General features: G+C 41.5%; 1 long non-coding RNA gene across 1 annotated transcript in view; it reads right to left on the bottom strand.

The window, feature by feature from the left end:
• Nucleotides 1-21,794, bottom strand: part of LOC142071645 (uncharacterized) — a 100,229-nt gene that overhangs the window by 12,766 nt on the left and 65,669 nt on the right. The window contains exons 2-3 of the long non-coding RNA XR_012667848.1: nucleotides 4,924-5,093; nucleotides 2,962-3,086 (exon numbers count right to left, since the gene is read on the bottom strand). This is a non-coding gene — a long non-coding RNA (uncharacterized LOC142071645). The remainder of the gene's footprint in view (nucleotides 1-2,961; nucleotides 3,087-4,923; nucleotides 5,094-21,794) is intronic.

Raw genomic sequence — 21,794 nt, 5'->3', positions numbered from 1 at the left:
AATCATTTTCAGAAGGGCTTGCAAAGAAAACCAGTGAGACTGAGTGGATGCTGACATTTTTGGCTTGCTCTAATATTGCCAAATGGGAACAAAACCCATGTTAGATCCATGTGTGTGCCCTGATTTAATGCAGATATATCGACATACCTTTTAATTGTACCTGACAAATTAGACAAAGCCAATTTGAAGAGATGATGATGCCTTCCAGGCTGCAATAGCTCATTATTGATTGTATTGCTTTAATGTACTGTAATGATACTCGAGGAACCAGTTTTGTCCTCCTTTGCACAGGTGCAACTCCTATTGAAGCAGGAGCTAAACCCATGTAACTGAGGGCAGAACTGAGTGCAATAAATGAATTTTTAAAAACTTGCCTTGTTCTGATCTCCTGGATAGAGCAATGGAAAAGAATGTAATACAAGGGCTGTAACAGACCTGCACTGTATTGTCCTTAGGGCAGGCATTTCCATCTGCCAACAGTTGAATGTGTGAAGCATAAAAGGTATTTCTTTACATTTTGTCTTCAGAAAATAATGGTCATACTTCCATGACGAACAGCAGAATGATCTTAAATACTAGATGAGCAAGCTCCAGTAACCAAAATACTAACTGTGTGCGAGAGATGGCCCACAACTAGAGCCTTAAACCCAAACTTGTTAGGATTTCAGTGTTGCGGCAAGTTGTATTTAAATCCCTAGATCCCAGCCTGCTATGTTTTGATTTTGGTTCTGCTTCAAAACCAGATGGGACCCATTTTCCAGTTCTGGTTCAGGTGTAGCCTCATTCTTCTTTCATGCCTGTGTAAATCAGGAGTGACTCCATTGAAGTAAACGAAGTTACATTGGTGTAGAACTGGTGCACTAGAAGAGAGAGGGGAACCAGGCCCATGGAACATTGATAAATAGGGTGGCATCTGATTGGTGTGAAAACCATGTTTCAACAAATCAATATAATAGTGAAGAGCCCCAATATGTGGCTATCTTATTAAGCATGTTGCCCTCTTACATATGTGTCTGTAATTATAACCAAGGGACAAGGAATATGTAAGCACAAAATGAACATTTCCTGAGCACCTTTCAGTTTCAAATGAAGCCCAAACACCCACACCTTGTTCAAATTGTCCCTGTGTTCCTGGAAATCTAATGACATTTATATAATAAACCTCTGAGGTGCTCACAGCTGCCAATAGCAATTTACTACTGCCTAGCTAGGCAAGTGGTAACTTGAAATACCTTTTATATAGCCAGTAACATGTAGTTTCCAAGGTATCCATTCCCTTACTCCTCCCACGTTACTAGAGGCCTGACACTCGTTTATGTTGTTGGCAGATATCTGTCTGGTCCCATTTTTCTGCTGTAATTTGATAAGATATTGCAAGAGCTAGGAGGTTTGGGGCAGCACTTAGACTTCTGAATGTATTTGCTAATCCTTTCTCCATTCCACTGTGCCCTAACCATGTGACTTTGTGTGTCTATGGGTAAAATTACCTACCATGTTGTGAATCTTTCATAAATTTTGTCACAAAGTGGACTGTTTATCGTTCTGGCCCTGTAACATAGGCCCAGATACTTGAACCTTCCTCCTTCCCCTTTGAACCATGGAAGTGGTTCAAAGGGGCTGGAAAGCTGGATTTCCCCCTTCTATAGGGAAGTCCTCCATGGGCATACAACTATGGCAGCCCTGATATTGCTCTAAAGGTATGCTTCAGCTGTGGGCTGAAAAGGCTTCTAACTGCTCCCAGGATCAGAGGAGCACCAAGATGATTTTAAGTCACTTTTGCCCATCTCCCACTCCCCTCTGTTCCTGCACTAAGTGTAGCTCAGCCAGACCCAGGGATCTGGCCCATTATTTCTAGAAGTATGATTTTCCCAGCTAGTTCTTCTAAGAATGACCTTAAAACTCAAGAATATGCTCGCTGCATGTCCAGCAGCTCGTGAAGTGTTGTAGATAGTAAATCCCTTGCTGTACCTGTGCCTGACTGAATACCCCCTGTAGAGAAGTTCCTGATATTGTTCTAAACACATTTGTGTATCTCTCCCTGACATTTGCCCTCCTAAAAGGTCAGCGCTCCACAGTACAGACAAGAATTGTCTTCTTCATTATTACGTATTACTGTGAATTGCCATTTCTGACTCCAAAACTTCCAATGATTTCTGGTTGGCCCAGTGCAGGAAATAGAGCACAAAGCACCATGTGTCATGTTGGAGTGTCAGCTCTGAAATTAACCAGCCAATATTCAAGTGAAAAAGAAATGATGAATGGCTGGGGAATATTTGGGGAAAACCCACTGCATTTCTATCAGCAGCTAATTCCTTGCTTACTCGGACTAGGAAAAGTTTGGGAACAAGACAAATTTTGAAAAGAAATAAAATCTCCAGAAAGAGAAGTACATCCTAGACTCATTCACATGTTTTCTTCTTTTCTGGGAAACCTGTGTTCTCAGCATTTGTATCTAGATAGGCTCTGATATTAGGAGAGAGGCAAAAAAGACAGGCTAAATTTCAGTAAACATTTTGGCTTAAAGTAAATAGATTCTGGGATTTTCATTTGTTTGGGTGCCTTTATGAGGAGAAAAAAAAAACCCTATTTTTCTTCTTAAACTAAGGTCTTCCAGAAGGAAAAATACAGCACACAAAAGAGTGTGGGGATTTTGTGTTCAATCTAGAGGGTGTTTTAAAAGAGTTCACTTTGTATGAGTGTCTCTTTCTCTGATTTTAAAATGAAGTACCCAATACAACCTCAGGAACAGTTATATATTTTTATCTATAAAATGTACTGAACTGTTGATGGAGCATCATTGTTGGGTATTAAACAAATGTTGCTGTCTATTTTTGTATTCATTCTGTAATGTATCTATCAACATAGCAGTATAATATGCACAAAGAATGAATTTCCTCACATTGCAAACAAATCTCCAGGTGGCCTGGTATGCTAGCAACAGAAGCAGCACAAATCACTTACAGGTTTGGGAGTGATCTTGGGATTTTTTGCGCTCCGGCACAGCAGAATTTAGTCATGTCACAGAAGTGGTGCTTTTGAACTTTGCCAGGGAGACAGCTTCTGGCCATCCACTCTCTTCGTATCACCTGGAACAGTAGCCATTGAAGTAAGTGAATATTGAAGCCTGCCATATTACAGGGATACAACCATTTGTATCTAGACCGATGTCAGATGACTGGGCTAGGAGTCTTACCAGAACTCCTGTGTATCACAGTTTATTATATCTGCTTCATGGAAGGGCATTGTCCTAGCATACTGGCAGTCCTGTTTTCCCACCTATTGAAAATGCATTGTAAGGGTGGACACCCAATACATGTTGAAAGGTTTAGGGGCAGAGATGGGAAAGCTGATCATCCCAGAATGAGTTAGGGAGAACCCAAGGACCTTATTTATACTAACCACAGGTACTGAAGGAACCTGGGGAGCAGTCCTACAAAGAGCAATGGCTAAAGAACAAATATTGCATAATAGTTTTAATGACGAGAATTGTTTTCCCATAACAGCCACAAAGCAAACATGCACATTGTAATTTGTAATACAAAGTAACGCAAAGTAATTTTCTCATGTTCTGTGAATTAACATTTTCCTCATCTATATCACTGTTGCAGACTACAGGTCTGTACTCTTGAGAAGCAAAGTACATGCAGCTACTACTGTTCAGATAACAAGTTACTAAAGGTTATGGTAGAGGATCTGTTTCTGGATTGTGGAGCCAGCCTTCTGGATAGATTTAATTTCCAATACCAAAGTCTTTTAGAGCAGTGGGAAGGCAGTGAGAGTAAAAGCTGTGCTTTACTGAACCTGAGAATGTGTGTACTGCAATCTAGTGGAGGGAGAGATGACATAGAGGAAGAAGACACTTGTCTAGTACTTGATCTGCACATTTCTCTGAGGCTAATGGCAACTGTGCTAAGATGGGCAATATCCAAAGAACAATCACCAGAAATACAATCACCAGAAATAAATTCACAAGCAACCCCAGAGAGGCCTCCTAAAACAATGGGCCAATCATGCTTTTAATTGCAGAGGCTGAAAGAGTTTGAATCATCATGGTATCGTCTCTTCCTCCTTTTGACTCTGTAGAAACTATTGCACATGCTTTCTGTGTCCTTGGGTTTTTTAAAGGTTGTGAAAAATGGGGATGGAGCTGGAGGAAAAAGGGAGACACTGTATGGCACGATCTCCTCCAAATCTGCAGGGATTTCTGCACCACTGATAATCTTGACACTATTTATATCATTTTGCATTGGATTCTCTTCTGGGGAAAGGTGAAGACAGGTAGCCAGTGGAAAAAGAGTTGTTGGGGGATCCATACTGCTACCAGGGATGGGGTACAACGAGACTAGAGTCAAAGTTGCAGGATTCTATGAAAAGACCTAATAATCTCTAGTGTTTCTCCCCAGATGTGGGATAATCTCTGTGTCAAGAGGGCTGCTCCCTCTGCCTGATCCAGAGGGTGGAACCATCTACCATCCAAAATGCTGAATTGAAATTCATGGAATTTCCTGACCCCTCCATTGTTTTTTCCCACAGAGGACATGATTTGGCCGAATATTTTCAGTCAATCAGAGGGCATCATTTCCCCAGAACATTCATAAATGTTGTCAAGTATAATGTACCGTGTCACTCTGTTTAATATAGAATGAAGCAAACAAATAAAACTCCTTTAGAATTCTTTGCAACCCACTGACTTTCTAAGTGAAGATGGTAGGAATGTTACAAGATGCGGATGACCTCTTTTCATCCATCTGCCTCCCTATTATAGGAAGATAGCAAAAGTTAAATTGTGGTCTACCATTAATGAAAAATTCCACTGTTTTTATTAAATTTCAGAATCATCTCACCTTGCATGAAAACCATATTCAATTTCTTTCTGAATTAATAATGCATGTAACATTGGGGGAAAAGCTAACATTTACTTACTGCCTGGAAGCCAGGATACTGTGAGGCACACAGCAAACTGGAGTGTCTTTGGCCTCCTCTCCATTACATTCTTCTGGGAGCCGTGTGTGAGCGACTGTGCATGCAGAGATGATAAAAGTTGACACTTCTTGAGAGGTTTGCAAACTCCACCAACACCAGGAGGCAGAAAGCTAGAGCCGTAGCGGGAGAAAGGGTTACTTTAGTGGCTGGCCTGGACCCTGCCAAAAAATAGATTTGGGAAGGGAGCTTGGATGCTTGGCTCATGAAAACAGAAGATGTGAACCAATCCAGAAGATTTACCGGGATCCAGAGACAGGGTCAGGATAGATGGTACCTCAAATAAAATTCAGGTAGCAAGGGAGCTGACCAAAGAAGGCTTGGATGGGGGAGAAAGAGTTCTGTAATATGTGGAATGTCAGATGCTGTGGGGTTGGCCCGTGAAATACAGGGGGACTAGGTAAGAGATATATTGTCTCTTTGTATCAGCATATGCCTGCTTCCAGATATAGTCTCATGTAGTCTGATTTGTTATATTATTTTTAATACATATTTACTTCTCTTCTAAAACCCCCAGTGTTTATGTATTACATTGCTTGCCCTTAAAAATTGGTGCTGTTTTGAAAGTTTCTACTGTTTCTAGCCAAATCCCTCACTATATAAACAAGGGCTATTGCTGAAAATAGTAGAAACTTTCAAAACAGTGGAACCCTTTAGTTGTGCCCACTGAATTGAATTTAAAACCAAGGGTGAAATCCTGGCTCCATTGAAATCAATGGAAGTTTTGCCTTTGACTTCAGTGGTACCAGGATTTCAGCATAAAAGTGATATCCCTGCAGAAATTCTTGCATAAGATACAACTTTCATAGCTTTTAATAGATATTAGGAAGGGCAAAGTTTTGACAGAGAAGAATATGGCATTAGTAACATTATTTAATCTACATGTAAGAGCAACAAGAAAATATTTGCTTTCAATTAGAGCACACACTGATCACTGGAAACATAGTTTCGTGAACAAAATACATGTCATTCTTTCTCTTTTATTCCTTCATCTGGGCATAGAGGTCATAAATTGGTTACTGATACTTATTAAAAGAAATGAGAATTAGTGACAATGGAAGTTATTTTCTTATTCTATAAACCAGATTAGAGAAGGCATCCGATATATAAGGTAGGACAACAGAGCAGAGTTGAGGCAGTATATGTAAGATTTATGGTAATTATACACACTTATTAAAGGAGATAGTAACACAAATTCTTGGTCCCTGATCCTCAGCTGTGGCAAAGTGGATCTTCTAGGCATGTAGAGCCAACAGAATGGGTCCTGAGCAGTGCATGGCCAGAGATTCCCCATGTCCTAGTAATCCCTGGTTGTCATAATGGTCCCTTGTGGCAATTAGCAGTCAACATAATTTAGAACTGCCTTTAGTCAGCTGTATATTACACCACGTTCAGAGCAGCCCAAGATCTGTAGAGTGAAAAGGTTGCTTAAAGCAACCCTTGCAACCTTTCCTGAGTTGTGTTGAGCACTCCTTGGCCCAACTCAATTTATGAAGTATACTGCCGTGGGCTAAGACATCCCCCCATTTGCCCAGTCTATTTCTGAGGATCCTTTGCAGTCTTTCCTGTCTAGCTCTGCATCTATTTGCATGCCTTCCCTGGGCAAGTTAGCCATGTCCTTAGCCTCCAGTGTCACAGCCACATATATTTCTAGAGCCTCTCAGACCATGCAGTTGAGCAGGCTTCAGCGACCATTTGCCAGTGTCAGGATTTGTATGATGACTTATTGCATTAAACTGAATTTGGTATGCAATACAAGACTGTGATAAGGACAATCAAACTGCATCCCTGCAGGGCAAATGCTGATTTGTCTGGAGTTAGGACGAGAATTCCTCCACCCCATTATCAGTATAGCACAATTGGCTAAAGACAATTCGGATTTCATTTACCCCTGTGCAAAGAGCTTGTGCAAGGCTTATGCTCCACTAAATTGATAGTGATATATAGGCCTTGCTTGGGCTGTTTGTACAGGAGTTAACTTCCCCATGTGTGTTCCCTCTACCCCGACTCTCTAGGTTTCTGGCAGAAGCAGGATACCAGACTGGATGAATCAATTGACAGATTCTGCATGGAAATTCCTTCTTTACAATGAATGCTGACAAGACTGAACTGTTAATAATTTCTCCCTTTACCCATCATGGCTGTTTCCAATGATGGTTCAATTTTCCTTGCTTTAAACTCTTATACTTCAGGCTCATATTAAGTAGACTGTAAAGCCGTCTCAGTGCTCTCCAAGGAATTTTTCCAAGCTGAAACCCAAGCTGTCTCCCTAGGATCCTGAAACTCTTATTCTTTACATGCCCTTAAGGTGTCTTTATTACTATTGTAATTCTTTATTTGTAGGTCTGTCTGCCAGGTCCCTCAGGTGCTTGCAGCTTGGTCGACAACTCTACCACCAGAACACTTTCCATACCCAGGACTGCTGAGCACATTACTCCCACAATGAGAGAACTTCTCTGCCTCCTGTGAAGCAGCAGATCAGCTGAGGAATTATTTTACTAATCTAAAAGGCTATGTATGACTTTGCTCCATCATTTATGAGACCTTTTTAAACCATACCCCTAACGGGCTCTTTTAACTGTGGTTTAGAAATGCCTGACTTTTCTTCCCATTAAGAGCCATATACCTCAAGCCAGATGCCAGCTCCCATTATAACTGAGTTTTTAAAAGCTATGATTAGTGATAACATTTGTGGCTGTACATGCTAGGATAAGGATCGACGACTCTCATCTGTCATTGTATAAGCTGATCAAAACAGCGCTTAGCAAGAAATTTCCCTCCATTTCCCCATATGAAGAATTGTTTAGGCTCATTGGGGTGGGTGGGGAGTCTCTCTAGCTTTCCAAGGATAAGGTATTTTCTAGGGCTGGAGGTAGGATAGTAGATATGAAAGACCAGCACAGCAGCTATTGACATCAATGGGAGTTTCTCACACATATCAATGGTAGAATATAAACCTAATAATACAACATTTTTGGCCAGATAATTTATCATATGTGAATTGAGTTCATTGACTAATTCCAAATCATATCTAAAGGTATTGGACCAAATGTATTGCACTGTCTGACATGCTGAGCTGCTTCATTGATTTCTCTTGGGTTATGTGAGGCGAAATGGCCTGATCCAAAGCAAATTGAAATCAATGGAAAGAATCCAAATTTTGGATTCCACCCTAAGTCAAGGTGGAATTTAGCCTATATTTAGCTAATTTTTCTTTATTGTTTTAAAATTCTTTCATGTAAGTGTATTTGTTTTTATCTATGGTAAAGCATTCTAAAAATATTCACATGAAAGGTGCTGTGTAAGTATAAATGGTTGGCTGATTGGTTCTGATTAGCAGTTAGGAATTATAAATAGTCAAATACCTGATAAACCAATCTTTTCTTGTTGTGCAGCTATAGTAATAAATAACAAGTACATATTTTTGTAAGGCTTTTATTCTTAGAAAGAAAAGAGAAAGCTATAATAGGTTTAAAAAATACATGTCACATAATTTATTCCGACAAACAGATGTATTTTGTTGTTGCCATTATCATTTGATGAAATACTTTAAAGCTGGTCCTAGGTGGTACATTTTCAAATATAATATATACAGCACATCTAGCAGTTAACAAAATTTGGATGTGTAGCATAGAATGGTCATTATTTTTACTGAAAAAATAAAGGCACTAATTACTTACAGACAAGATACTTAGCACAAACAGATAAGCTTCAAAATGAAAAATTCTCGGTTTATGATAATTATGTTCTCTGCTTTGTTTTCAGAGACTGATAATTTGAGGCTTTAAAATCACCAGGAAGCCATTAATTGGAATTCTTCAATAAAAAATAAATTACATAGAAGTTCATGATGAGTTGTAAAAGCACAGAGACTGTATTATGCAGTGAGCGACATTGCTTTACTATTTATAGGCTTGCACAGATATGTCTAACTGAAAAACTGTACAGAATTTGAGATGTGCAGATAGCAATTATTCACGGATCCAAATGATCTGCAGATATTTCAAATAACTGCTTTTATCGGATCAGCTATCCAATAAAAGCAGGGCTTTATTTCCAGCCAGCACTTTTCTAACATGTTGCTTCTTATTTTTGACATCTTATATGACATTACTCCACTGCAGCCAATCTTAACTAGAGAACATAGAAACCCACATGTCACAGCAGACATTCCATTCCATTCATGTGCTAGTAAATATGGTTTTGAGAAGACTGTTGTTGCTGGAGATTCAATTCCTTTACTCCTGTAGGGGACTCAGATCCTATTATCCATGGTAATTGACTGAAAGAAAGGTTAAAGTGTTGTCTTCTCCTGACCCCATTCCCCCCACTTTTGATCCCCTTACTCCCATTAGGGTCAATAGGGATACTCATGGAGTAAGGATATGAGAATCTGGCCTTACTGTTTATGTGAATGATTGAAAGAAAAACTGCTCTTTAAGCAACTGGTCTGCTAAAGCCCTCCAGTCAGTTCTTGTTACTAGATGTAATGTGTCCTATGAGCTGCACCCAATACTCCCTGAAGTCCATTGCAATCTTTCAGCTGACTACAGTAGGAGTTGGAGGGAGCCCCCTGTCAGGATATATGTTAGCTATTGTGAGGGAATCTGGAAGATCTGCTACCAACTGCTTTAAACCAGCCAGGCAATTTAAAAATACAGAGCTGTAATGTTAAACATCAGGCATGCCAGCAGGGCATAGCATGAGATTTTGGCAGCTTCACATTGTTCAAAATAGTGGTAAATTCAATAAAGCTTACTGTTCTTTTACACTTCCTTCCCCCTGCCCGGCTCCCCAAGGCTACTCTAAGTTATATCAGGGACTGGTTCACTGTCGACCTTTCTTTCCCCCTTTCCTAAGCAACCATGCACACCCCTCAGCCATATCCAAGGATCTGGGCCAACGCCTTGAAAGAACTGCCCGGGTTCTTCAAGTATGTCATTAATATGCTTCAATGAGTTGTTTGACTTGGATAGGTATAAAGGAATGTTGTCTGCAAAGTATGCTTTTCTTCCTCAACATGGATAGCACTGATATCCTTGGTTACTACAAGGAGCTCTATAAATAAAGTGAATAATAAAAGAGGTAGTGGGGATCCTTAACATGTGCAACTTAGTAAGGGAAATAGAGCAGGTTTCAGCTTATTCACAAGTGAGATGTAGGAGATGCATAAAATAGCTTAATGGCCTTGGTATACCCTGGTCCAAAGCTATGTCTCCAGAACAGCGAAGAAGCATTTCCAGAGGAGGTGATCAAAGGCTTTCCCAGCATCTAATGCCAATAAAATCCCCTCCTCCTTATGAGCCATACATGGATGGTAACATTTAGGGTCCTTCTGATATTATGACTTGTGAGGCAGCATAGAATAAATATAGAGTGGTCTAGGTGAATTTATTCTAGTAATATCAAGGAGTGCTGCATAGCTAAAAATCTTATTTAATATTTTGTTGTGCAAATTAAGCAAAACTCTTTGTTGGTACTTTCCCCCCTAATTACCTAAATCTGACTTATCATGATGGCATGACCATGCAAATCTATGGAGACCAGGCTAATGTGAAACAATATCAGTGAGTGTCTGCAGGGGGAATATTACAGTGTCACAAAGAAATGACATAGTGTCAAGTGACAAAGCTGTACAATAAAAATATTGGATCTCTGCTGGCACTTGAAGTGTATCATAATTCTTAGAGAATAAAACCTACAGTAAATCATATAAAATCAATTGATAAGAGATCTCAGGCAGATTAAAAAGTGTTCCCTCCCCTTCATTAATAAAGATGGCTTCTGCCCAGAGTTGATTGTTGATGCAGGCCTACTTTGATAAACGTTCTTTTACCCACTGAAAAGAAACGTTCCTTAATGAGCTATCATCTTCTATTCTTTTCAGTTTCCAGATTGCCGTGGTAGAGGTATAGACAGAGTTCCTTAGAACTGACAGTACTGCTCAATGAGATGATACTCTATGTAATATTTAATAAAGTGATTGGAAATTTTTTCACAGATGCCCAGAACTTTGTGATGTCAAACCAGTCCCATGACACGGTCTTTGTGTGTCATTGAAATCACAACAGTAAATCTGCTGGATTTCTAACTTTCTTTAACACTCATTGTAATGCTAATGAAGGCCAAACTCTTCAAACTTGGGTGTTTGAACTTAGAGGCAGAGGGTCAGCAGCATGCTGGGTAGCAGGACAGGGACAGTGAGGGAGCAGGAGCACCCACTTTGCACAGCATGCTCCTTTGGGTGGAGAGCTGATTGATAACAGTTCCACTCACAGTGGCTGCTGCTCAGACCACTGACGTCCCAAAGGGGATTGTCAGGGGCTCACGAGTCCCTTGTTAGCTGCCCTTTGAAGGAGCATTGATGTTTTCATTTAACAGTAAGTGTCTTTGTATGAAGTTGTTGCAAAGTTCTTACTCCTCGAGTACAACAGCCATAGAAACCAAGGTAATGTATTTCTGAGTGTTGAAGGGATAAGCTACTGGATTCAAATCTGTATCAGGAACCCTTACCCTTCCTTCCTGCCCTCTACCCCCACTTTCAATGTTAATGAGTTAAGTTTGGGGTGTATCACAGTCACTGGCCCTCCCTCAAGTCCTTAGGCCCGGTGCATTCAATTCAGTTGGAGAATCTGGAACTGATAACTTCTATGGGAAAAAGTGATTGTTTCAAAGACCCATCCAGTCCCACTCAGGCAGCTGTCAAGCCATGACTATGGAGCTGCTACAAGGGGAGCATTCCTCCTGTATCCCCACCAGTACGGTTCATGAGGTATCCACCAGGGACAGTTACACCAGGGACAGTTCACAGGTGCTCAAGGTAAAGGAGAAGAAGAGCCAAACTGCTGCTGTCACTGTGTGAGGGTCCTACAGTGCTCCCTCTTCTTCTGCTTGTGCCTGCCTCTCTATCTTAGGTATTTGTACAGCCCTATTGCTGGAGTATATGAACACCTCACAATCTTTATTTCTTCTCACAACATCCCAGAGAGGTAGAGCTATGCTATGAATCCTCATTCTACAGGTGGGGAACTGAGGCACAGAGAGGCTCAGTGACTCTCCCAAATTATACAAGAAGTCGGCGGCAGAACAAGAAACTGAACCCAGGTCTCCTGAGTCCCACTGGGCCATCTTTCCTCTCAATTGCCCACCCCAACCAGAATTTGAAGAGCCAGAACCAGAAAGGAACCTGGAGCCTCATTCCTGTCTTTTGCTCCCCACCTACCGGACTTCCTTCCCAACATGACCCTGCCCCTCCATCAGCTAGGGGAGATAGCCGGTAGTCAACTGCAAGAGCTAATGGGGACTTATTACCAAATCATGACATCACTGGCTCATCCCAGCAGTAACTCCCTGTTCATGCCTTCTATCCTTCTTCAGGAGAGGAGTGAGGGGAAGGTCACAGGAGTTCAGATGGGGACCTGGCAGGAAAAGGGGTTAGCCAACAAGGGGGATGCTATGAGAGCTTTGCAGGGGGGTTAAATCTTTGAGATGATGGCTTGACACATACACAGCCAATGTTTGCATTGCCCATGGATCCTTGAGCTTTGCAGGCTGGCACCTACCCTCTCCTTGATCACCAAATCCTCTTCCTCAAAGAGGGGATAGTCAGACAAACACTCCAAGAACAACCCCCACAAAAAACATGTAACGATTTCGGTGGGATTTTTAGCATCACTCTGCATTATCCCCAGTAGAGTAGTGTTTGGTTACTTCACTGACTTCACTGTTCCTCCCTGTCCCTCTCCCCCTGAGTGTTACTAACTATGCCTGCAGTGGAAACTGGATACATTTTTTTTTGCCACACCTTAAGCTGGAAAGCTTGTGTCCAACAGCCCCTTGGACTCTAACATTTCTAAAAGGCATTAGGGGAAATAAAAGGAGTGAGGAATATTTTTGATATGCCACAATTTTCAAAGGATTTGTGAAATGTAATGAACTCATTTAAATAGTCATAATTGTCTCGAGTACATGTGAGAAAACTTCAGAAATAGCAGAATTAGGCATGCTCTATTTTGTAGCCTTTCAATGACCTCCAGCAAACGTGTGACCCAGATAAGAGAGCCTCCTGTCTACTTGCATAAACATGATGTTTTAAAAAGCAGGGAGGGAGAGAAATACAAATAAAAGAATTGGACTCTTAATGGCAATGGAACATAGAGAGACACACGCTGCTCTTACAAAACAAATGTCGAAACAGAAAGAGAATTGCCTCAAGACTCTAAATTCTGAAACTGCTGCAGCTTGCCGGGCTGTAAGTTGGATGGCAGCGGACCTCAACTCAAAAGATGTAATCTGCTTTGGATTTTCTTCAAGGGAGGGTTTCAAAGGCACAGATGATAGTTTTGTGCCTAACTCCCAGTTGCACCTGTGAAAATCTTCCCTTAAAACCTGAACGATGACAAGAACAGGTTCCATGGATATAATAATGACTAAGGTGAAGCCCACTTTTTATGTCATGGCCTTGGTCCCCCGTCAAAGGGCAGGGAACAGTATCTATTCACTGTAGTAGCTGCTGTTACACTGCTGACCAGCCTTCCTTTCTGCCACTTAACTACCTGCCACAGCACAAAAGACAGTTACTAATGCTAGAATAATTTAAAAAATAATTAATTAAGATATATTTTAATACATCATTGGTTTTATATTGTATTGGGAAAGCCTGCCAAATGTCGTTGGTATGATTCAACCTTGTACAAAAGTAGGCCATCATGTGAAGGCACCTCTCATCCATTAAAAATGATTAGGCCTTACCCTACTGACACTGCAGTGACCAGTGAAAGGTCTCTTCTCCCAATCCCCACCCTAACCTGTAATGCATTGTATAGGTAAACCCTATGATCAACATTTCTTATTTGAAGGGAGTAGGTGTCCCAATACAACTGGACTAGAATGGCAAGATGAGTGAAATGTGGATGTAGTAACCAAAGAAACATCTTCTTTTTACCTATGGTCTATATCTTGACTGATTTAACTGGGCCATGGAACCACAGTTTAGCTAACCTATCCTTTGGGCCCTGACTGACAGGCTTCAGAATTAATATCTCTGCCTGTGAACTGGACAGCCCCAGATGCACATACACACTAGATACTGCCACCATTGCTAGGCACCACAATTCATAGGCTGCCTGCCAAATTATTGACCCTCTTATCGGGGAGGGACAGGAGTTATTTAAATTAAGAGTGAAAGTTGGCACAAGAACAAATTGATATTAAACTGGCCATCAATAAGTTTAGGCTTGAAATTAGACAAAGGTTTCTAACCATCAGAGGAGTGAAGTTCTGGAACAGCCTTCCAACGGGAGCAGGGGGGCAACAAACAAACACATTTGTTTTAAGACTGTTCAATAAGTTTATGGAGGGAATGGTGTGATGAGACTGCCTACAATGGCATATGGCCCATCTGCTACTGCTTTTGCAAATATCTCCAGTGGCCAGAGATGGGACACCAGAAGGAACATGCTCTTAGTTACGACAAAGAATTCTTTCCCAGGTGTCTGGCTGGTGGGTCTTGTCCATATGTGAGGGTCTAACTAATCCCCATATTTGAGGTTGGGAAGGAATTTCTCCCCAGGTCAGATTGGCAGACATTTTTTTGTTTTTTTGTTTTTTTAGTTTTGCCTTCCTTTGCAGCATGGGGCCATTACATGGTTTGGACTAGAGTAAGTGATGGATTCTCTGTAACTTGAAGTCTTTTAAGGAATATATGAGGATTTCAGTAACTCAGTGAGAGTTTAAGGACAGGTTTCAGAGGAACAGCCGTGTTAGTCTGTATTCGCAAAAAGAAAAGGAGTACTTGTGGCACCTTAGAGACTAACCAATTTATTTGAGCATGAGCTTTCGTGAGCCACTGAGCTGTGGCTCACGAAAGCTCATGCTCAAATAAATTGGTTAGTCTCTAAGGTGCCACAAGTACTCCTTTTCTTTTAGTGAGAGTTTAAGGATCTATTAAGGAGAGGGTGGATGAGGTTCTGGGCCTGCAATGTGCAGAAGATCAGACTAGATGATCATGATGGTCCCGTCTGGCCTTAATGTCTATGAGTCTAGTTAAAAACAGAAACAAGAATAGTGTTCCTAGGATTTAAAGCTGTATCAGATTACCTATTAGACATAGCAAATTAGGTAAATATTTGTTCAAGAAGAATAGTTTTCAAATAGAATAGAATTCAAACCTCCTAGCTCAGGATATTGTGCAGCATTCCAAATCTGGGATATCCAACTTTCTCAGAAGGCATATATTAACCTCTTATTGTCTAATACACAGAGACCAAGATACAGTATTTGTACATATCTGAATGTAAAAATGGCACTCTTATGTCTATTAAAACTATTTCTTTTTAACAAAAATTCAGAGGTAGGAACAAAACACATTTTGTTTTTCAACTGAGCCTATGAAAACAGTGAGACAAATTCTTCCCTGACTCTGCAACTCTAGGCCCTGTAAGTCAGTGCAGAAACTGGTCCATGCTCTTTAGCTATTTCCCATGGCAAAGAAAATAGTTCTTCCCCCTGTCATTTCGGAGAAATTGGCAAACTAAAAAGAGACAAACAAGTCAATCTACAGATTAAAAATTCTTCTCCATTAGCACTGATGAAGAAAAGCACACAAAAAACCGTCACCCTCCTAACTTGCTTGGAAATCTGTGCTTGTTGTATCTGTAATGTTAGGGCTGCTGATTATGGGACAGGGCATTTTGAATTGTGGTAGTCAGTGGTAAAAAAAGGGAGAAAAACAAAACCTCATAACACCATTATTTTTTGTTTCCAGACACTCAAGGGGAAGGGGGAATGGTTGAGTTTGGTTTCGAGAGTCTCTTTCTTTGTCTGCCTTCATTGCTCTATAAAATAGCTGAGTGAGAGGGAAACAATTTTTGACCTGCAACATTTGTAAAGCAAATCCAATGTTTATTAAAAGTTTGCATCATTTCACAAGAGTTGTAGCACTGTGAGAATGGAGACAAACATTCATAACATTTTGAATGTGCAATATCTTTATAGGCATTTAGACACCCTGGTGATGAGTGTGATATAAATAGCTAGGTAGCCCTATTCTAGTGAATCCAAAGTTAAGGTACTGTAAATAATGTGATCACTTTTATTGGACTGAAGAATATAATGCACAAGCCACAACCCTGAGCCAAAATGAAGAGCATTAAAGGCCTCTTCAGCCACAAATATTGTGTATTAATCTATCGGTCTAATAAAAGTTATCTCATTATCTATCTTCTCTTCCTTTTCTTGAACAGCAATATGGCTGAAAAGCTTTTCCTGAAAAATGCCATGTACATGTTTATTTTAAGTAAATTTATTATGTTTTGCAAAAAATTATCTTACAATTCAATTGGTTGCAAAGAAATATATACATATTTTCCTCTTGACTGATAGAAAGGGGATGGCAAGGGAATGTGAGAGCTCATTATTGTCTATTGTACCATGTGGCAGGGGAACAGAAATTAAAGAAGCCAGGGGAAAGTCAGCAGCTTGAGCAGCACTGACACCAATAACTTTTCATGAGGGTGAGTCAAAGCATCCGGGATGTCAGCCCCGCGTTTCTGCCCTCTTGAACCTATTTCTATAGATCATGACAAAATAGAGAAGTGAAAGAAAGATCCTCCTCCCTCAAGCAGGGGCAAAGATGAAACCAACCACTGATGCAAATATTTCAGATGAGAAGTTAAAAACACATCCTGCTCACAGTGGCAATGACAGTCATGGCAGTCAGTGCCTGCATATTTTTAAACTAGAAATGGAGCTAAAAAGTAATAATAAATATATCAGGGACCAAGTGGGTCTTCCTCACGCCCACTCTACTGAAGTAAACTAGGAAGATCAAAACACTGACAGTGGGGACTGCAATGTACTGAAATGCAGCTATGGGGCTTCCAAAATACATTTGGCACAGAGAGTGGGAGGGGAGGTCGGATTGGGATTTCACTTTAATACAGATACACCGTAACTCTTATGGTAGATGGAATAAAGTGACAAATGAACGCTGGCCTGAAACGAACAAGAAAACTAGTGGCCAAATTCTTCATCCCGTCCATGGAAATGCAGGCCTTGAAACATCAATCAAAGTGCTAAATTCCCAGAGTGGAGGGTGCCAGGGAATGGATGGCCCATGCAGGGGGATCCTCTGTAACCCCGTGCAAGACACAGCAATAGGCTCTGTGGTTGATCTCTAAGTCGGGGCACAGCCAGAAGAACTCTGAGTGGGTGAGGGGATGTCTAGGTGCGGCCAGCAGCTTGGCTCGGGGGAAGCAACGCGCTTTCTCTCCTCCAACACATGTAATGGTGGTTACGGAGTGGCTCCCTCAGTAGCTCCTGCAGACTGAGCTGATGACTCTGTTCCTCAGCCCTGGTCACCATAACCCTGTTTATCCAAGCTGTGCGCTATTGGAGGGCTTTACCATTGTTCGTAATAAGCCCAAGGTAATGAATCCTAATTAATTTTTTAACATTCCATCCCTTGTGCTGTTGCTGATTTCTTCTTGTCATCCTCCACCTCCTCCTATTTGTCTTTCTTGCTTGTATGCAGTATGTCAGACACTAGACTTGGAGGCATTTTTACAAGCCCTTCACTGAGCAGCACTGAAAGTATGGCTGGAACCCTGGGCCAGGTCCTTCATCCAGCTAAGCAGCATAAAAGAGTCTTAACCATATCAGCATGGGGAATCTGGAGCTGGTGTAGCCTCTACAGCACCGTCAGTCTGGGGGAATATCTGGGGTAGGGCCGGGCTGTACTCTGGTGAGCCTCACCAGTGTAACAGGCTGTAGGGGGCCGTTAACAGCTGGCACAGCAGACAGCAGCTGTTAGGCTACTTTAACTTGCACCAAGAGACAGTTCCAGGATTGGGGGGAGTAGGAAAGTGGTTTAAAGCCACCTTGGCTTCCCCTTCCCCACAGCTATGCTGAGTGTGAACTCAGCACAACTGAGCACCGAACCTTGTGTTTTTAGTGTACAGCAGGAAAACCTCAGCATTTGTAAGTCTTTTAATTGTAATTTAACTTTTTTGGAGCCCCTCTCCCCAGGGTCCCTCCACCTGTTCTGAGGAGGAGCTCCACTTTTTGCTGGGAGTTGCTAACAATGGGTGGGAGCTTCAAAGGCTTACATAGAGCTCTTATCAGTTCTTCCATAGTCCCCTTGAACAGAAGCAGTAGCAGCAGCAGCTCTGTGAAGACATCTGGTTTCCACTGGGAATTACCTCCACCTTCCAAAAAGGAATAGCTGATTGGTGGGCTCTGGGATGTTGTTCACAGGGGCAGCAGGAGCGTGACCGCCCGTTGGGCATTAGAGATGTGGTGGGTAGCTGCAGTAATAGTACTGAAGGTCAATCCATTTCAAGTTGTGGACTGGTCTAGATTTGCTTTTGTTACACTCTCCCACAGTACTCGGGGCTTCTTTCTCACTACAGAGCTCTGGTGTGCAGTTGACAACATTGCCTGTGAGAATCTCTAGGGCTTTAGATTGGCCTCTCCTCACTGAGTGAAAAGACGGCAGGGGGAGTCCAAATCTGGGATCTCCGTGTGTAGACGAGATGCTGATCCTTTTTCATTAGGACTAGCATATAGTTGTGTGCTCCCATAATAACGCACTGAGTGTATCAGACCCAGATTGACTGAACCCATCAGTTCCAAGTTATCTTGCCTGTGCAAAATTTCTTTCAAAAAAGCATGCTATGACTGAGGTCCACATTGTCAGGAGTGAGGTGGCCTGCAGTTGTGAACTGAACTCAACTGAGCCCTGCACAGGATGTGATGGGAAGCCACACTGCCCCTAGGGAAGCACCAGGAGAGACTGTGACTTACCATCTCCCCTGGGGCTGCTCAGTGCACATGGTGGGTGCACGCACTACCACAGGGACTGGTATGGTGAGTCACCCTTGCATGCACCATGCAGGGGAATGGGGAGGGCTCTTTTGTGGTCTGTGCGCATTGTGCATGAGTATCTCACAAACTGGCCTTTACTGTTTCTTTAGTGATTGGAATATGTAGTGATACAATATGAAAGTGAACTAATTGTTGTTATTTTATTATTGTTCAATTCCAGTAATATTCTCAGGTTGTTCCGAGGTCTTACCCCAAGGCTCCACTGAGCCGGGGTCTGAATCACAATGCCCCTGACAAGTCCCCTTTCCAGCTCTTCAGACTCATAAGTGGCTGTGGGTCACCCAAACATTCAGTGGTTGGAGTCCCCCTGGGCTATAGTGATACCACTTGTTAACGGGACACAGAATTAGATAGTCTGTAGTATTAAAAAAGAAGTGACAAAATGAGAAGTGAGAAACAGCTGGCTTGTTCACAGACCTTTCATGAAATGGTGGCCACAACATGTCCTCCTGCTGAATTAAGAAATTATGAGCAGTCAAAGTAAGGTAATTTGAAAAACACAAATGCTCCCCCAGGATAGTATGCACATAATTTTGTCCTTATTTTAAGAACCAGAGAAAGAGAGAGAGAGAGAGAGAGAGAGAGAGATCACACCGAATTCACTCCTGGGGATTTATTGTCCCATCACGAGATACAAATGATTTCCAGTGACGGCGTCAGTAGAAGCTATATGTGATGTGTGGCTGTAGAAATGCTATTTATTTTTATTATAGGTATTACAATAGCAGTAGAGACTACAGCTGAGACTAAGGCCTCAGCGTGGTAGACTCTGTACTTTGTAAGAGACAATCACAGCCCTGAAGAGATTCCAATCTCAATGGATAAAAGGTGTGAGGGAAAACAGAGGGGAAGTGACATGCTAAGGATCATACAGACCAGTAGTAGAGTTGGAAATAGAACTCAGCTTTCCTGACTGCCAGTTCAGTGTCCTATTTCGTAGACCAAACTGCTTCCCTATACTATGCTCCAGCTGTGAATCTGGCCCATAAACACAGTGTAAGACAACAGGCTAACACTTCCTACACAGTACCCACAGTGAGGCATTTTTTAAAGCTGCACATGCAGACTGTTACTTTACAACAGACTATTGGGATTAAGTGAGAAATTTAGCTGCCGTATGTTGATATGAATTGAACAGATAAAGACTTCCCATTGCTTTTCTATATAGATATAGTCACTGGGTGAAAAGAAAAGGAGTACTTGTGGCACCTTAGAGACTAACCAATTTATTTGAGCATGAGCTTTCGTGAGCTACAGTTCACTTCATCAGAACACTCATCCATCTGTGCATGGCAAGACGTCATGTTTTACACTGAGAGGTAGATTTTCAAAGACGCACATGGCAATTAGGTGCCTTGCTCTCACTGAAAGTCAAAGGGAATTAGGACTTTTCATTGTCATTTGTGTCTTTGAAAATTTGTCACAAGTGCCTACAATCCCATTGACAGTGCTTTTTTAAGCTCTTTGGACAACTCAAAGGAACTTCTTCTGGTAAAGCAGGTTCTACTCAATTTTTGCCAATTACAGTACCAGCGTTATGACCCATGCCGCAGCTATCTAGAACTCCCTGTTACCCAAACCAGGGTCATATCCTGGCACCAATAATGCTGAAAATTCTGTAAGTCATCCAAAAACTTCATCATCCAAATTTATTTACAGTCCCTATGGTATTCAGGTAGCTCTGTGAATTTCCTAGAGTGTTTCATGCTGATTCTCCCTTCACTTATATCAATTTTCCAGCAGTGTAATTCCATTTATTTCTACAGAGTTATTCCTGACCGACAATGGTCCAAGTGAGAGGAAATCAGGCCCTTGGACTATATAATCAAAAAGTACTGCATGTTTGTAGCTATCTTCATATTTAGTATTTGTAGGATGTTTTCCCTTGTATTTTGTTCTACTTTCAGGTTTTTCTCCTTCAGTAACTTAAATATTTTTTAAAGACTATTGGAAGCTTGGGTAGCTATGCAGAGGTAGGAATGAGTAGCAGACATATTAACACCTATGCTTCTGATTTGGAATTCAATTTGATGCTAAAAGCTGTTGGAAAAAGCCCTCCTTTAACATGTCTCAAACTATATGAAAACATACATGAGTATTTTGGTCAGACCACATGATGCAAGGCTGAGAGCAAACACATGCCCCAGAAAGAAAAGGAGTACTTGTGGCACCTTAGAGACTAACCAATTTATTTGAGCATAAGCATCCGATGAAGTGAGCTGTAGCTCACGAAAGCTTATGCTCAAATAAATTGGTTAGTCTCTAAGGTGCCACAAGTACTCCTTTTCTTTTTGCGAATACAGACTAACACGGCTGTTACTCTGAAACATGCCCCAGAGACTCCTGCTGTATTCTGCCACAGAGTGACCACAGATAACAAAGCAAAATCACTATACTAAAATGAAGGGGAGAAGTACCCCAGCCAGGCAAAAGAAGCAAGGGACAGATACCCAGACCTAGCCATAACTGAAAAGAAGCAAGAAGAAGGGTCAGTGGGAGTTATGCCCTGGCCCTGCAAACATAAACTGCAGCCCGACAAATTGTTACAACATAGGGTAACAGAAAATCTGACCTCTGCAATGAACATAGAATGTGCTGAAACAAAGAGCACCCAGGAAATTATTGCAGCTCTTGTGGACAAAGTGGATAGAAGAGATGAAACAGCTGAGCAACAAATTGCAGCATCACCAAGAGGTTCACAAAAAGCCACAGAAATTAGTTCAGCACCTGGAAAGCAGACTGCATCGTACAGAAGAAAATGTGGATGAGGCAGAAAACAGCCCACAGGAGAACTCTGCACGTTATTGTAAACCCAGAAGGAGAAGAGGGCTCCAAGCTGGGTAAGAATTTTTGAAAAGATGATTTGCCAAATATTTCAGATTCCTTTAGAAAATAACAAGGTAACACTGGAAATAGCCTGTAGATCTTTG

Source organism: Caretta caretta, chromosome 3 (assembly GCF_965140235.1).
Source record: "Caretta caretta isolate rCarCar2 chromosome 3, rCarCar1.hap1, whole genome shotgun sequence".
Lineage (NCBI taxonomy): Eukaryota > Metazoa > Chordata > Testudines > Cheloniidae > Caretta > Caretta caretta.
The sequence above is the reverse complement of the archived record's forward strand: the minus strand, read 5'-3'. Positions and strand labels throughout refer to the sequence as shown.